This window comes from Trichomycterus rosablanca, chromosome 12 (assembly GCF_030014385.1).
Source record: "Trichomycterus rosablanca isolate fTriRos1 chromosome 12, fTriRos1.hap1, whole genome shotgun sequence".
NCBI lineage: Eukaryota > Metazoa > Chordata > Actinopteri > Siluriformes > Trichomycteridae > Trichomycterus > Trichomycterus rosablanca.
This window is the reverse complement of record NC_085999.1, coordinates 34,004,260-34,019,574: the sequence shown is the minus strand read 5'-3', so window position 1 is coordinate 34,019,574 and position 15,315 is coordinate 34,004,260. Positions and strand designations below refer to the sequence as shown.

At 41.8% G+C, this 15,315-nt stretch overlaps 1 protein-coding gene across 2 annotated transcripts in view; it reads right to left on the bottom strand.

The window, feature by feature from the left end:
• gulp1a (GULP PTB domain containing engulfment adaptor 1a) overlaps window positions 1–15,315 on the bottom strand; it is a 111,310-nt gene that overhangs the window by 59,559 nt on the left and 36,436 nt on the right. For both annotated transcript variants that reach the window (XM_063006060.1, XM_063006059.1), the window contains exon 2: window positions 13,112–13,207. The gene's annotated coding sequence lies outside the window, so the exon portion shown is untranslated. The remainder of the gene's footprint in view (window positions 1–13,111; window positions 13,208–15,315) is intronic.

The following is a 15,315-nucleotide window of genomic DNA, read 5'->3' as shown; positions in this document are numbered from 1 at the left end:
GTTTGCTCCTTGGTTGTTTATTGGCCGACAACAAGAAATACTATAAAAAGAAGATAAATAAATAAATGACGACGTCGGGCAATCATCCAGTATAAACTAACATGACCACGTACAACATCCAGTACAGAAATCACTCCCCATAATGTTTGTTTTTTACAGATATATGCACATCACATACACAAACACACAAGTCAGAACAACAGGAGACGCACCGTTACGTTATTATTACTTTCTCAACACTTGCATGATTTACACTGTATATGAAGTAAATACATGCATGTCAGCGCGAGCATGCGCTTGTATATTTATATTGGTTTTTGAAACGAATAACGACTCGTTTTCTTGTTGAGGGAATGGTTGGGTGGACTGTTGAGAAAACGTTTGGGTGGTTCCCTCAACGTTCCTTCACGAACGTTCCCCCAACGTTCCCCCCCGAACATTCCCCCAACATTCCCCTCCGAACGTTCCCCCACGAACGTTCCCTCAACGTTCCCCCCCAAACGTTCCCCCACGAACGTTCCCTCAACGTTCCCCCCCCCAAACGTTCCCTCAACGTTCCCCACGAACGTTCCCTCAACGTTCCCCCACGAACGTTCCCCCAAAGTTCCCCCACGAACGTTCCCTCAACGTTCCCCCCGAACGTTTCCACACGAATGTTCCCCCAACGTTCCCCCACGAAAGTTCCCTCAACGTTCCCTCAACGTTCCCCCACAAGTGTTCCCTCAACGTTCCCCCACGAACGTTCCCCCAACGTTCCCCCATGAACGTTCCCTCAACGTTTCCCCCCGAACGTTCCCTCAATGTTCCTTCACAAACGTTCCCCCAATGTTCCCCCACATTTACCAGCATAAAGATGAGCTACAAAGTATTTATTTATTCATTTATTAGGATTATAATGTCATGTTTTACACACTTTGGTTACATTGATGACAGGACAGAGAGCCACTTTTTACACAAGATTCATCAGTTTAAGTCTTTAATGTCAAACACGGTCATAGACAATTATTTGTCTCAAATTCACCTCACTTGCACGTCTTTGGACTGTGAGAGGAAACCGGAGCTCCCGAAGGAAATCCACGCAGACATGGGAAAAACATGCAAACACAGAAAGGACACAAACCCCTTTACATGGAAATCAAACCCAGGACCTTCTTGCTGTGAGGCGACAGTACTACCCACCGAGCCACAATGCCGCCATGTTTTGTAAAATAATAATTATAATAGTTATAATGCAACAAGCAGATAGATCCACATGTACAAAAAACAGCAATTGTATGTGGTTTTAATGTTCAATAGTTCTGTCATTCATGATATAATTAATAATAATGTATTTTAAAAAACTTAAAAATAAAAAGGCGGCTTTTTCTAAATGAGTTTGTACACCTACCTTGTATTGGTAAGCCTTAAATCTCATAAAAATCAATTGTCAGCTGCTAAAAATTAATTTAAATAGCATTTAACTAGACTGTGTTAATCGAACAATGACTTCTTCGTTGGTTGATCAGTTGATCATTACTACTGTATTACCGCTGAAAATGATAAGTCCATATAACAAAACACTGAAGAATATTTTATTTATTTCGAGAAAACACTATTGCAAAAAAAAATAATGTAAGACGTAAAAATAATGTAAGACGTAAAAAAATGTAAGACGTATGTAAGAATTACGCACACTTTTCTGTATTTTGTCTTTCCAGTAAAAATAATGTAACATAATGTAATGGCGGAGTCAGACAATTTCCATAGGGGTGGCCAGACTGAGACCATTGCTCACACAGGGGTCGCACAGAAACTGATACCTTTTTTTATGTGGTCACTCACTCATTTACCTATACAGGCAGTGAGTGCCATGTAGAATTACATCACGAAGACCCGCATACTACTTTTTTCTCTTAATTTTCCCTGACAAGTAAGAAAAAAAACGGTATAAAAAAACAAAAAAGATATTCCTTTGCAATACTTTATAATTTGGCTGCCAACTTGTGTGTAATGATGACACACTCAATTGAACCCCAGAACATGCTAGCGTGAATGCATGGAAAACTAATTTTAATTTTCTTTTAACAATATGATACAGACTGACCAACACTATTAAGCCAAATCAGCATTGAAAATTGACTTTACTTTTAATAACCTTCTTCAATGCTGGAGCTTTTTAAAACGGAATATTTTCTTTTAAATAGAAGTGTTATTTAACTGCTATTAAATTGTTTCCCAACAAAATCCGCCCAATCTGGCAACACTGGAACGCGCAGAGCCCGGCGGCGCCTTTACTCGTAGCGCCTTTACTCGTAGCGTGCCACAAGTACTACTAAGTACAGTAGCAGTAGTACTAAGTAGTAGTAGTAGTACTTCTGCGTTGGTGGTTGACAACTCAGGCTTAATGTTGAGAGTATTCCTGCACTGTTTGGTGGAGGTGCGCTGTTGAATTGCGTCCCTGTGTGAACCTGCGTGCAGAAATACTTCCGCAAAAAAGTCGCCGGCAAAGCGGTGGTTGGGGTTTGGGTTGCCAAAGATTAATTTATGGTGGACTTGGAGTTTGCCCAAATGACCCACGTAACGAACGTACGCCATTTGCGTAGCTGTGTGACGTCATTACGTAAACAACGCAGAATATCGCTATTATTACGATATGGGCTTTTTTTAAATTATACCGGTATTATCGTGAACGATACGATATAGCACACCCCTATTACCGATTACACAAGACTCATCATTTCAGGTTTTTTAATGTCAAACACAGTCATAGATAATTTAGTGTCTCCAATTCACCTCACTTGCATGTCTTTAGACTGTGGGAGGAAACCGGAGCTCCAGAAGGAAAACCACGCAGACACGGGGAGAACATGCAAACTCCACACGGAAAGGACCCGAGCCACTTCACCTAGGAATCGAATCCAGGACCCTCTTGCTGTGAGACAGTGCTACCCATTGAGCCACCGTGCCACCTGAAGAAAGCAGTTAAGTTCTTTATGAAGTACAATGGTACAACTCCAAATCAGAAGAAGTTGGGACAGTATGGAAAATGCAAATAAAATAAAAACAGAGTTCCTTACAATTTTATACTTTTATTTGATGTCAGACAGGAAGAACCTGAGATATTTCATGTTTTGTCTGCTCAACTTTATTTCATTTATTAAAAAACATTCATTCCTGCATTTCAGGCCTGCAACACATTCCAAAAAAAGTTGGGACAGAAGCAATTTAGGGCTAGTAATGAGGTGAAAAAACTAAATAATGATATTACACAGGTGATGTCAACAGGTGATTGTAATCATGGAAAGGCTTTGAGTCTTTGATGAGCAAAGATGGTCAGAGGATCTCCAGTTTGTCCACAAATGTGTGACAAAATGATTGAAATGTTTAAAAACAATGTACCTCAAAGAAAGATTGGAAAGGATTTGCATATTTCTCCCTCTACAGAGCATAATATCATTAAATCATACAAGGAATCAGGAAGAATTTCAGTGCACATGCTGCTCACATTACAAAGGCATGGCTGCGGAAGAAGAGGGTACGGGTACTGGACTTGCCTGCCTGCAGTCCTGACCTGTCCCCAATAGAGAATTTTGAAAAGAAAAATGCGACAGCTTCACCCTGTCCACAATCAAATAAAAGTCAAAGTAAACGTAAGAAACTCTGTGTTTTTTTTTATTATTTGCTTTTTCCATGCTGTCCCAACTTTTTCTGATTTAAGGTTGTAGAACGTTACTCATCAACATCATCACATAATCAGTTTTAGGACATTTATCTTGTTCATGCTTAAGCATAAACATCTGAAGTGTGGTCATGTCATTTCAAAAAGCCTTTTTCTCTCTCAGATCTATTTAAACTTTAGTTCCAGGAGAGGAAACGGCATTTTCTACCAGTCTGTAATGTTCTCAGCGCCAACAGCGGTGATTAGTGTTGATAGAAAACTGTACATTAGACCTTTGAGCTCAACTCTTCATGCCCTCTCAGAGAAATCAATCATAATTCAATTAACCCACGCAGGAGACGACGAGCAGCCTGGCGTGAACATCGCACACAGACACACACACACCCACACTTCTATGCACGCACATACACACACAAACACCCACGTAAGTACATACAGTGTATCACAAAAGTGAGTACACCCCTCACATTTCTGCAGATATTTAAGTATATCTTTTCATGGGTCAACACTGACAAAATGACACTTTGACACAATGAAAAGTAGTCTGTGTGCAGCTTATATAATAGTGTAAATTTATTCTTCCCTCAAAATAACTCAATATACAGCCATTAATGTCTAAACCACCGGCAACAAAAGTGAGTACACCCCTTAGTGAAAGTTCCTGAAGTGTCAATATTTTGTGTGGCCACCATTATTTCCCAAAACTGCCTTAACTCTCCTGGGCATGGAGTTTACCAGAGCTTCACAGGTTGCCACTGGAATGCTTTTCCACTCCTCCATGACGACATCACGGAGCTGGCGGATATTCGAGACTTTGCGCTCCTCCACCTTCCGCTTGAGGATGCCCCAAAGATGTTCTATTGGGTTTAGGTCTGGAGACATGCTTGGCCAGTCCATCACCTTTACCCTCAGCCTCTTCAATAAAGCAGTGGTCGTCTTAGAGGTGTGTTTGGGGTCATTATCATGCTGGAACACTGCCCTGCGACCCAGTTTCCGGAGGGAGGGGATCATGCTCTGCTTCAGTATTTCACAGTACATATTGGAGTTCATGTGTCCCTCAATGAAATGTAACTCCCCAACACCTGCTGCACTCATGCAGCCCCAGACCATGGCATTCCCACCACCATGCTTGACTGTAGGCATGACACACTTATCTTTGTACTCCTCACCTGATTGCCGCCACACATGCTTGAGACCATCTGAACCAAACAAATTAATCTTGGTCTCATCAGACCATAGGACATGGTTCCAGTAATCCATGTCCTTTGTTGACATGTCTTCAGCAAACTGTTTGCGGGCTTTCTTGTGTAGAGACTTCAGAAGAGGCTTCCTTCTGGGGTGACAGCCATGCAGACCAATTTGATATAGTGTGCGGCGTATGGTCCGAGCACTGACAGGCTGACCCCCCACCTTTTCAATCTCTGCAGCAATGCTGACAGCACTCCTGCGCCTATCTTTCAAAGACAGCAGTTGGATGTGACGCTGAGCACGTGCACTCAGCTTCTTTGGACGACCAACGCGAGGTCTGTTCTGAGTGGACCCTGCTCTTTTAAAACGCTGGATGATCTTGGCCACTGTGCTGCAGCTCAGTTTCAGGGTGTTGGCAATCTTCTTGTAGCCTTGGCCATCTTCATGTAGCGCAACAATTCGTCTTTTAAGATCCTCAGAGAGTTCTTTGCCATGAGGTGCCATGTTGGAACTTTCAGTGGCCAGTATGAGAGAGTGTGAGAGCTGTACTACTAAATTGAACACACCTGCTCCCTATGCACACCTGAGACCTAGTAACACTAACAAATCACATGACATTTTGGAGGGAAAATGACAAGCAGTGCTCAATTTGGACATTTAGGGGTGTAGTCTCTTAGGGGTGTACTCACTTTTGTTGCCGGTAGTTTAGACATTAATGGCTATATATTGAGTTATTTTGAGGGAAGAATAAATTTACACTGTTATATAAGCTGCACACAGACTACTTTTCATTGTGTCAAAGTGTCATTTTGTCAGTGTTGTCCCATGAAAAGATATACTTAAATATCTGCAGAAATGTGAGGGGTGTACTCACTTTTGTGATACACTGTATATTTAGTATTTGTACATGCACATATACACACAATTTCACAGATGGAAATACATATGCTTATGCACACTCACACACATTTTCTCTCTTGTACATGTGCACACACACACACACACACACACAAATGATGACAACAAATGACCCAGAAATAAGAGCAGATGCCTGCAGCGGACAGGAATGAGAATGATGCAGGGAGAGGCAGAGGCTGAGCAAATCTAATTATAAAAGACTTTTTTTTAATTCTGTCGCTGATTCTCATTCAGCATCTGATCTATGAATCCTTGTCGTGGGCAGTGGTGGTTCAGTGATTTATTGTCCTTAATGTGTGTGTGTGTGTGTGTGTCTATCTCTAAAACATTGCTGATGACTATACTTGCTATGGTAACCAATTAACCAACATATTCAACCATCAACCACCTCCTTGTTTCTACACTCACTGTCCATGTTATCAGCTCCACTTACCATATTGAAGCACTTTGTAGTTCTACAGTTACTGACTGTAGTCCATCTGTTTCTCTGCATGCTTTGTTAGCCCCCGTTCATGCTGTTCTGGAATAGTCAGGACCCCCACAGGACCACCACAGAGCAGGTATTATTTAGGTGGTGGATCATTCTCAGCACTGCAGTGACACTGACATGGTGGTGGTGTGTTAGTGTGTGTTGTGCTGCTACGATTGGATAAGACACAACAGTGCTGATGGAGTTTTAAATACCTCACTGTTACTGCTGGACTGAGAATAGTCCACCAACCAAAAATATATCCAGCCAACAGTGCCCTGTGGGCAGCGTCCTGTGACCACTGATGAAGGTCTAGAAGATGACCAACTCAAACAGCAGCAATAGATGAGCGATCGTCTCTGACTTTACATCTACAAGGTGGACCAACTAGGTAGGAGTGTCTAATAGAGTGGACAGTGAGGGGACACAGTATTTAAAAACTCCAGCAGCGCTGCTGTGTCTGATCCACTCATACCAGCACAACACACACTAACACACCACCACCATGTCAGTGTCACTGCAGTGCTGAGAATCATCCACCACCTAAATAATACCTGCTCTGTGGTGGTCCTGTGGGGGTCCTGACCATTGAAGAACAGGGTGAAAGCAGGCTAAAGAGGTATGTAGAGAAACAGACGGACTACAGTCAGTAATTGTAGAACTACAAAGTGCTTCTACTGTATATGGTAAGTGGAGCTGATAAAATGGACAGTGAGTGTAGGAACAAGGAGGTGGTCTTAATGTTATGGCTGATTGGTGTACCTTAATAGTCGAAAATACTCGTCCATGTTTTGACACTCCCCTCTGGGTTCAAAGAATCGGTTGGTTGTGTTCCAAACTCAGTTACTCGAGTCGTGTTTTAGCTGCTTTAGACTTCAACATCTTGGACATTTTGTCTAACTGATTGCTAATGTAACCGAGCATCTTTAGTTTGCTGAGTTTATAAAGAAAGAAATAAACTGCACATAGACAAACTATCGGTAGCAGAATACTTTACTGGCTTGTTTTTTTGATGTGCAGCACAGAATGTTTTTTTTTTTAGATTTTTGTAAGGTCAGGCACTGATGTTGGGCAACCTGACTCCGGTTTATAATCAGTGTTCCAATTCATCACAAAGGTGTTCAGTGGGGTTGGGGTCTTTATGTCTTTAAAGACCTTGCTTTGTGCGTAGGAACAATACCCTGCTGGAACAAGAAAGGGCCATCTATTAAATTAGCACACCAATTATGTCTCAAATAGCTGATTATGCAGACTTGACATGATGGGCTAGAGGGTAAGACATGATTTTGTGTGTGTGTGTGTGTGTGTGGCAACAGAACATTCTAAATGAATTCTAATTTATAATTAAAGCAAGACTCTCTCCAGGATAACAATTAGCAGAAGGTCGTGTTGCAGATTTTCTGTCTGTAAGATTTGTTTACAAGTCATCACATTTGAGAAAAACTTCAGACAGAATGAAATTTTTGGCAGAATAAGATAATTTTGAGTTGAACGGTGGCACTCTAGGAAGGTGTCTTCGAAGAACCTTAAGAGAAATACAACAGTGACTGCAATGCTTCCACAGTTAAGCATGAAGGAAAATGCACACCAATGTCCATAAGTGGCAATAAGTATACACTGATCAGCCATAACATTAAAACCACCTCCTTGTTTCTACACTCACTGTCCATTTTATCAGCTCCACTTACCATATAAAAGAACTTTGTAGTTCTACAATTACTGACTGTAGTCCATCTGTTTCTCCACATGCTTTGTTAGCCCCCTTTCATGCTGTTCTTCAATGGTCAGGACCCCCACAGAGTAGGTATTATTTAGGTGGTGGATCATTCTCAGCACTGCAGTGACACTGACATGGTGGTGGTGTGTTAGTGTGTGTTGTGCTGGTATGAGTGGATCAGACACAGCAGCGCTGCTGGAGTTTTTAAGTACTGTGTCCCCTCACTGTCCACTCTATTAGACACTCCTACCTAGTTGGTCCACCTTGTAGATGTAAAGTCAGAGACGATCGCTCATCTATTGCTGCTGTTTGAGTTGGTCATCTTCTAGACCTTCATCAGTGGTCATAAGACGCTGCCTACAGGGTGCTGTTGGCTGGATATTTTTGGTTGGTGGACTATTCTCAGTCCAGCAGTAACAGTGAGGTGTTTAAAAACTCCAGCAGCACTGCTGTGTCTGATCCACTCATACCAGCACAACACACACTAACACACCACCACCATGTCAGTGTCACTGCAGTGCTGAGAATGATTCACCACCCAAATAATACCTACTCTGTAGTGGTCCTGTGGGGGTCCTGACCATTGAAGAACAGCATGAAAGGGGTTAACAAAGCATGCAGAGAAACAGATGGACTACAGTCAGTAATTGTAGAACTACAAAGTGCTTCTATATGGTAAGTGGAGCTGATAACATGGACAGTGCGTGTAGAAACAAGGAGGTGGTTTTAATGTTATGGCTGAACAGTGTATACTTATTGCCAGTTCTAGACATGGTCAACATTCGGCTTCTTATTTGCACAGTAAAGTGGCATTTGTGCATGTAACTCTGTATTGTAGTGCTTAACAAAGGTTTGCCAAAGTAATCCCTCACCCGTGTGGTTATATCAGCTATTGTTGAGTGGCGGTTCTTGGTGCAGTGCAGTCTAAGGGATCTTAGATCACGGGCGTTTAGCTTAAGCTTGCGCCCTTAGCTTTTACGCATTGAAATTCCTCCCGATTCCTTGAATGGTTTAATGATATTATGCACTGTAGAGGGAGAAATATGCAAATCCCTTCCAATCTTTCTTTGAGGTTCATTGTTTTTAAACATTTCAATAATTTTCTCACACATTGTACCAAACCATGATTACAATCACCTGTTGGAATGTGTTGCAGGCCTGAAATGCAGGAATGGATGTTTATTAATAAATGAAATGAAGTTGAGCAGATAAAACATGAAATATCTTGGGTTCAAACTAGGGCTGGGCGATTTTCACGATTAATTCGGTTAATTCGCATGAACGTTTTCACCCGATGTTAGAATGTGACAATCGCGATTGTTTACATACTTTATATTTTAATTAAAATACCAACATGTCACGAAGCAGAAACTGACCAGACGCTCGCGGAATATAAATCAGGGAAAGTTTAATATAAAAAGTGTACAAAATCAGGTAGAGTCCAAAACCAGCGAAAACCAAAACAGTAAACGGAAGACAACAAGGATTATACACGGTAACGGTTCGATTCAGTAATAAGGAGCGCAAACACGATCGGCAAAACGAGACACAAACAGAAGAGTTTAATTAAGATTCACCGAATCAAACACCGCTGAACTGAATCAAAATACGGAGCCGATGAGCGCGATCAGGATTGGCTGGAAAGTAACGAATTACATTTACTCGCGTTACTGTAATTGAGTCGTTTTTTTTGTGTACTTGTACTTTTTAAAGTAGATTTTACAGCCTGTAATTTTACTTTTACTTAAGTCAGTTTTGTACTAAGAATTGTAATTCGCTACATTTTAAATCCCATCCGTTACTGAGTAAAAAAATCCCGTCTGGGGAAACTGCTGCAGTGAATTCTGCGATAGGGAGTCGGATCTTTTGTCTCGGTTCCCTTTAAAGAGCCGTATGTATGTAACGACTCCCAAATGCGCAAATCACTTTATTTTATTTTGGCTTAAAGTGTCGTTCAATAGAATCGAATCATTCTACGACACATAATAGTGGTTAATACAGTTTGAAAGTTTTATGGGACTAAAATGACACATTACACATGCTTAAATGTTTAAAATGTTGTATCCACCCCCCAAATCACAAGAGGACAAAATCTAAGCTGAGCTGAGTGATCACTTGATGCCCCCCCCAGTGTAGATACTGATACAGACTCACTCAGTGGTGGAAACAGCACAGTACAGGCTCGTGTTCCTTTTAAGAAACCTGTAAAGAACTTTTTGTAGTTTTTTTCCTAATGTAAGGAGGTTCTGCTGAACATTATTTAAAATAAAAGTTGTTTGTGAGCTATTCTTAGACATAGATAGATAAGGATATAGATAATTTAGATCTATTTTGTCTTAATTATTGTTAATTATTGTGATATCGTTATTGTTATAAAGTTTGAGTCCCGTAAAAGGATAATTATAGGTGGTGCTGTTACTATTTTTGCACTTCTGCAGCCTTTAATTACAATGCAAAAAAAGAAATTTGAGTCTTATTTTAATTGCATTATACAAGAACAAAAAAAATCGAAATCGTAATCGACAATCGGGTATAATTTTTAAATAATCGAGATTTTTTTTTTTTTTTTAAATCGCCCAAATAAAAGTCAAAGTAAATGTGAGGAACACTGCATTTTTATTATATTTGCATTTTCCATACTGTCCCAACTTTTTCTGATTTGGGATTGTATATCTTTATTAGGTCTCTGGCTATGTGAGAAAGGCCAAATTTTTATCCAAAGCCTTAACATGCTGAAGAAAAGTCTGTTTTGCTGCTAAAGACTTACAGGACGATCTGACAAAGGCTGGGATAAATGGGTCAGTGGAAAACATAAGAAGATCACTTAGCAACCACAGACTTTATGACCGGACATAGTTTGGCCATATGGATCAGCGGTTGGTCTGGCGCAAGACCAGAAGAATATTATCTCCAGGGCCAAGCATGGAAGTGGGTCAGTGATGATTTGGGGACGTTCCTCTGTTGCAGGATCTGGGCGGTGTGACTGGCATCATGGATTCACTGAAACACCAGGGCTTGTTCCTCCTTCTGTGGAGAATTTTAGTGATAAACTTTAGTGATAATTGAGGGCAGTTGTAGCCTAGCAGTTAGGGTATTGAACTAGTAATCGAAAAGTCACTGGTTCAAGCCCCACCACTGTCAGGTTGCCACTGTTGGGCCTGGGTGCAATGCCCTTAACCCTCAATTGCATAATATACTGTCACATTACTTTAAGTCACTTTGGATAAACTTGGATTACTTTGGGCTTATCAGTCTCCAGATTTAAATCCCTTAAAAAAACATTAATGGGATTAAATGAAAGTAGTTGCAGTACGAAAGCCATAATACCTTAATGGGCTGGAGGCTTTTCCATCAGAGGAATGGGTGAAGATTCCACAACAGAGATGTCAGAAGCTTGGTAGCACTTATCAAATTCACTTATTAAAGGTTTTCAAGGGAAAATGATGTTCCCACATGTACTGAGGCTGGAAGTTAAAGATTAGTGCACTTGGGCATTTGTTAAGAGTTTTAACTCAAAATTATGTTCTCAATGTGCCCAGGTGGCGCAGCGGGATATTCCACTAGCACACCAGCACCGAGATTCTGAACTCCTCGGTTCGAAACTTGGTGTTGCCACCAGTCGGCTGGGCGACATCTGGCGGGCATAATTGGCAGTGCCTGAAGCAGATACTATTTGGCCATCAAATCTGCAGGGTGGGGGCCGGACTATGTGTGGGTGGGTGGGTCTTAATACGCTGTGTAAGGACCCTGATTGGCAGAAGAGACGCCTGTGCAGAATGCACTGGTGAAAGGAGAAGGGCTGTGCACGTGTCGTAAGAGGCGTGTACAGCGACGTGCTCTCCTTGAATGCAATCTGGTATCTCTCAGCAGCGAAAGACAAAATTCAGTGTGCTAAATTTTCGGGAGAAAATGCATAAAAAAAGGTTCTCAAAACTTTAAACTTTAAGGTTTGTGTTTAGTGATTTAACATTTTTAATTTGTGTAGCGTTCATGTGCCTCATGTTTACTAGTTCATTTGCACTATGAGGCATCCTAGCAATCCTACGGCAATTCAGTTAGCAATCGGTTAGTCAAAATGTTCAAGATGTCGAAGACTAAAGCAGCTAAAAATACTACTCAGGTAACTGAGTTTGGAAAACTGTGGACGCAGGTGTCAAAATACGGACGAGAATTTTCATATTTGAGACGCAGCCTTGCACCGATTCTTAAAGTTGTAGGTTTATATTCAACCGTTAAAGTAGGCTGTGCTGTGTATTGTAGCTTCCATTGATTCTATCATTTGATTTAAAAGTGTAATTTAATCACTGCCATGACATGTGGCTCTTTTCTTTCAAAATCTGTGAAATCTGTATGATTTGAAAAATGAGGTCTGTGAAATTAAGCACAATTTCCCGTGAACTTAGTAGGACCCCAATCATAATACATTTTAGGTGGAGGGAGGTTAAATATTTCTGAATACAACTGTAAATTACTTATTTATTTGTACTATAACTACTTGCAAATTTCTTGCTATAGATTTTAAGACGGGGTGCCACGGTGGCTTGGTGGGTAGCACTGTCGCCTCACAGCAAGAAGGTCCTGGGTTCGATCCTCAGGCAGGGCGGTCCGGGTCCTTTCTGTGCGAAGTTTGCATGTTCTTCCCGTGTCTGCGTGGGTTTCCTCCAGGAGCTCCGGTTTCCTCCCACAGTCCAAAAACATGCAGTCAGGTTAATTGGAGACTGGGTGTGTGTGTGTATATGTGTGTCTGCCTTGTGATGGACTGGCGACATGTCCAGGGTGTTGCTGTGTGCCTTGCACCCAATAAAAAGCTGGGATAGGCTCCTGCAAACAACCCCCCCCCCCCCCCCCCCCCCCCACGACCCTAATTGGATAAGCAGTTATGAAAGTGAGTGCGTAAGTAGCTTTTAAGACAATTTGTACTAGTATGGTAGGCAGTAATGTTAGTGGTGGCACAGAACCCTGACCACAACACCACTAAACACATTTGGGATGTGGGCACTTATTTGCACAACCCCACTACAAAGTCCTATAAAAATGCTTCCCCAGTACATTACAGGCTGATCCTACATTCTTGGCCATACAGTGTCTCTGTATACAGTGTAGCAAACAGTGCCAACCCCCCGAGGCAAAGCTTAAAGATGCAGCAGGCTGGATGGCTTACCGGGACCGTGTGTCTGGAATCTTCTCAAACCCCTGGATATTTTCTCACACATTTATTGGCATCAGAACAATGCACCACGGGGCTGTGGGTTTCCTGCTGAGGCAAAAACAAAAACAAACACACCTTAAAATTCTCAAATTAAAGCAATATGACACTCGAGATGAGAACTTGGCAACCAAGCAATCAGTGAGAGACACTGTGATCCCAACAGCACATTTCCATAATGCCACCTGATCCCTGCTAGAGTGCATTATTCAACGTAACCATGATTAGCATCATAATAAGAAGCTAGATTTTTCTTTATGCTTATTTATAGCACAAGCAACACTGAACCTAATCAAGCCTAAATAGTAATTAGGTTTGTTCTATTTTGCTCATTTGTCACATGTCTCAGATCTGGCGCCCAGGTTTCGCTAGCATATCAGCTTTGGGATTCTGGGAATCTCAGCTCTGCTACTGATTGGCTGGGGGTCCTTTAGCCTGCAGCAGACAAAACTGGTCAGTAGTCTGCTGTGTGGGAAAAGACCAGACTTAAGAAGGGGTGGGGTCTTCGACGCTGTGTAAGGACCCTGGTTAGTAGCCTGAAGCGCCTGTACAGAAGTGAAGGAATGCGGTGATCTGTGTGCGACTCTCCGTGCTTGAGACTGACCTCACGTGCAAATCCACCAGAGTATGGGTGAATAAGAAGTGGTCGGTTGATTGTGCAACCATCGAAAAAGAGCGTGTCAGGGTCCCAGCAGCGAAAGATTAATTGGCTACGCTAAATTGGGATTAAATCGAGTATTGAGGAAAATGTTTCACATCTTCCAATTAATTTTAATACGGGGTGGGATGCCGGACTATGTGGGTGGGGTCTTCAAACACTGTGTAAGGACCCTGGTTAGCAGATAGAGAGGCGCCTGTGCAAAATGCATGGGTGAAAAGAAGGGGCCGCCAGGACTGCGCATGTGTCGGAGGAGACGTGAGCAGCAATATACCCTCCTCGAATGCAATCAGGGATCCACCAGCAGTGGAAGACAAATTGACTACGCTACATCGGGAGAAAATGGGAGAAAAGGCATAAATAAATTGAAAAAAAATTTAAATGGTCATTTAATTTGTTTTTTCTATATTTTGTTTATGCATTTTCTCCCCTTTTAGTGCATCCAATTGCCCGATTGCATCATGCTTCCTCTCCACCAATGCCGATCCCCGCTCTGATTGAGGAGAACAAAGCTAACCCACGCCCCCTCCGACACGTGGGCAGCAGCCGTATGCATCTTATTACGTACACTTTGACAAGTGCAGTGCAGCTCAGCGTCGTGTACGGAGAGACACACCCTGAGAGCACTTTTTTCTCATCTCTGTGCAGGCACCATCAATAAGCCAGCAGAGGTGGTAATTGCACCAGTCATGAGAGAGAGAGACCCCATCTGGCTTAGTCCCGCCCATATCTGAACAACAGGCCAATCGTTGTTCATGTGGCCGCTCAGCCTAGTTGGCAGGCAGAGCTAAGATTCGATACGATGTATTCCAGATCCCAGCTCTGGTTTCAGTGTGTGTTTTTACCACTGCACCACCTGAGCGGCCGTCATTTTATTTGTTAAACATAAAGATTTATTAAAAACCTGAATCACACATGTCCACAACCAAAGAACTGCTTGTGCCACCCTTTGAAAAAAATAACTGAAATCAAACTTGCGAGACCCTGTGATTGTCTTTTCCATCGCTGTGTGAATTTTGGCCCACTCGTCTTTGCTCACTACTGACCCAGTATAAAATCTGCGTTCTAAATGCTAAACTGGTTTTATGGTTTTATGTTCAACTCTCTCTTCTACATTCCAGCCACATTCACTCTGCTTCACTGTTTTTTAAATCAATAAGCCTTAAGACTTAAATAACACAAAAGCTCAGTGATGCGTTCTATATTTTGATGGGACGCTAAATGCTTGTTGGTTATCAGTTAATTAACAGTCGACTAAAGACAGTTAAAGAAAATTGGCAAAATTTGCATCCCAAGTGCAGAGCATGCAAAAATGGTCTGTTCTTTAAAACAAGAGTTATTATTCAGTTTTAAGCTGCCTTCCTCAAAAAGATTGATTTTAGAACCGTTCAGAAGATGTACCAGAGGGTGTATCAACTTTTTATGGGGTGAGGCAAACTTTACCATATCAAAGTAACTGGGGACAAAACAATCTATATTATTTTAAATAAACCATGGAGAA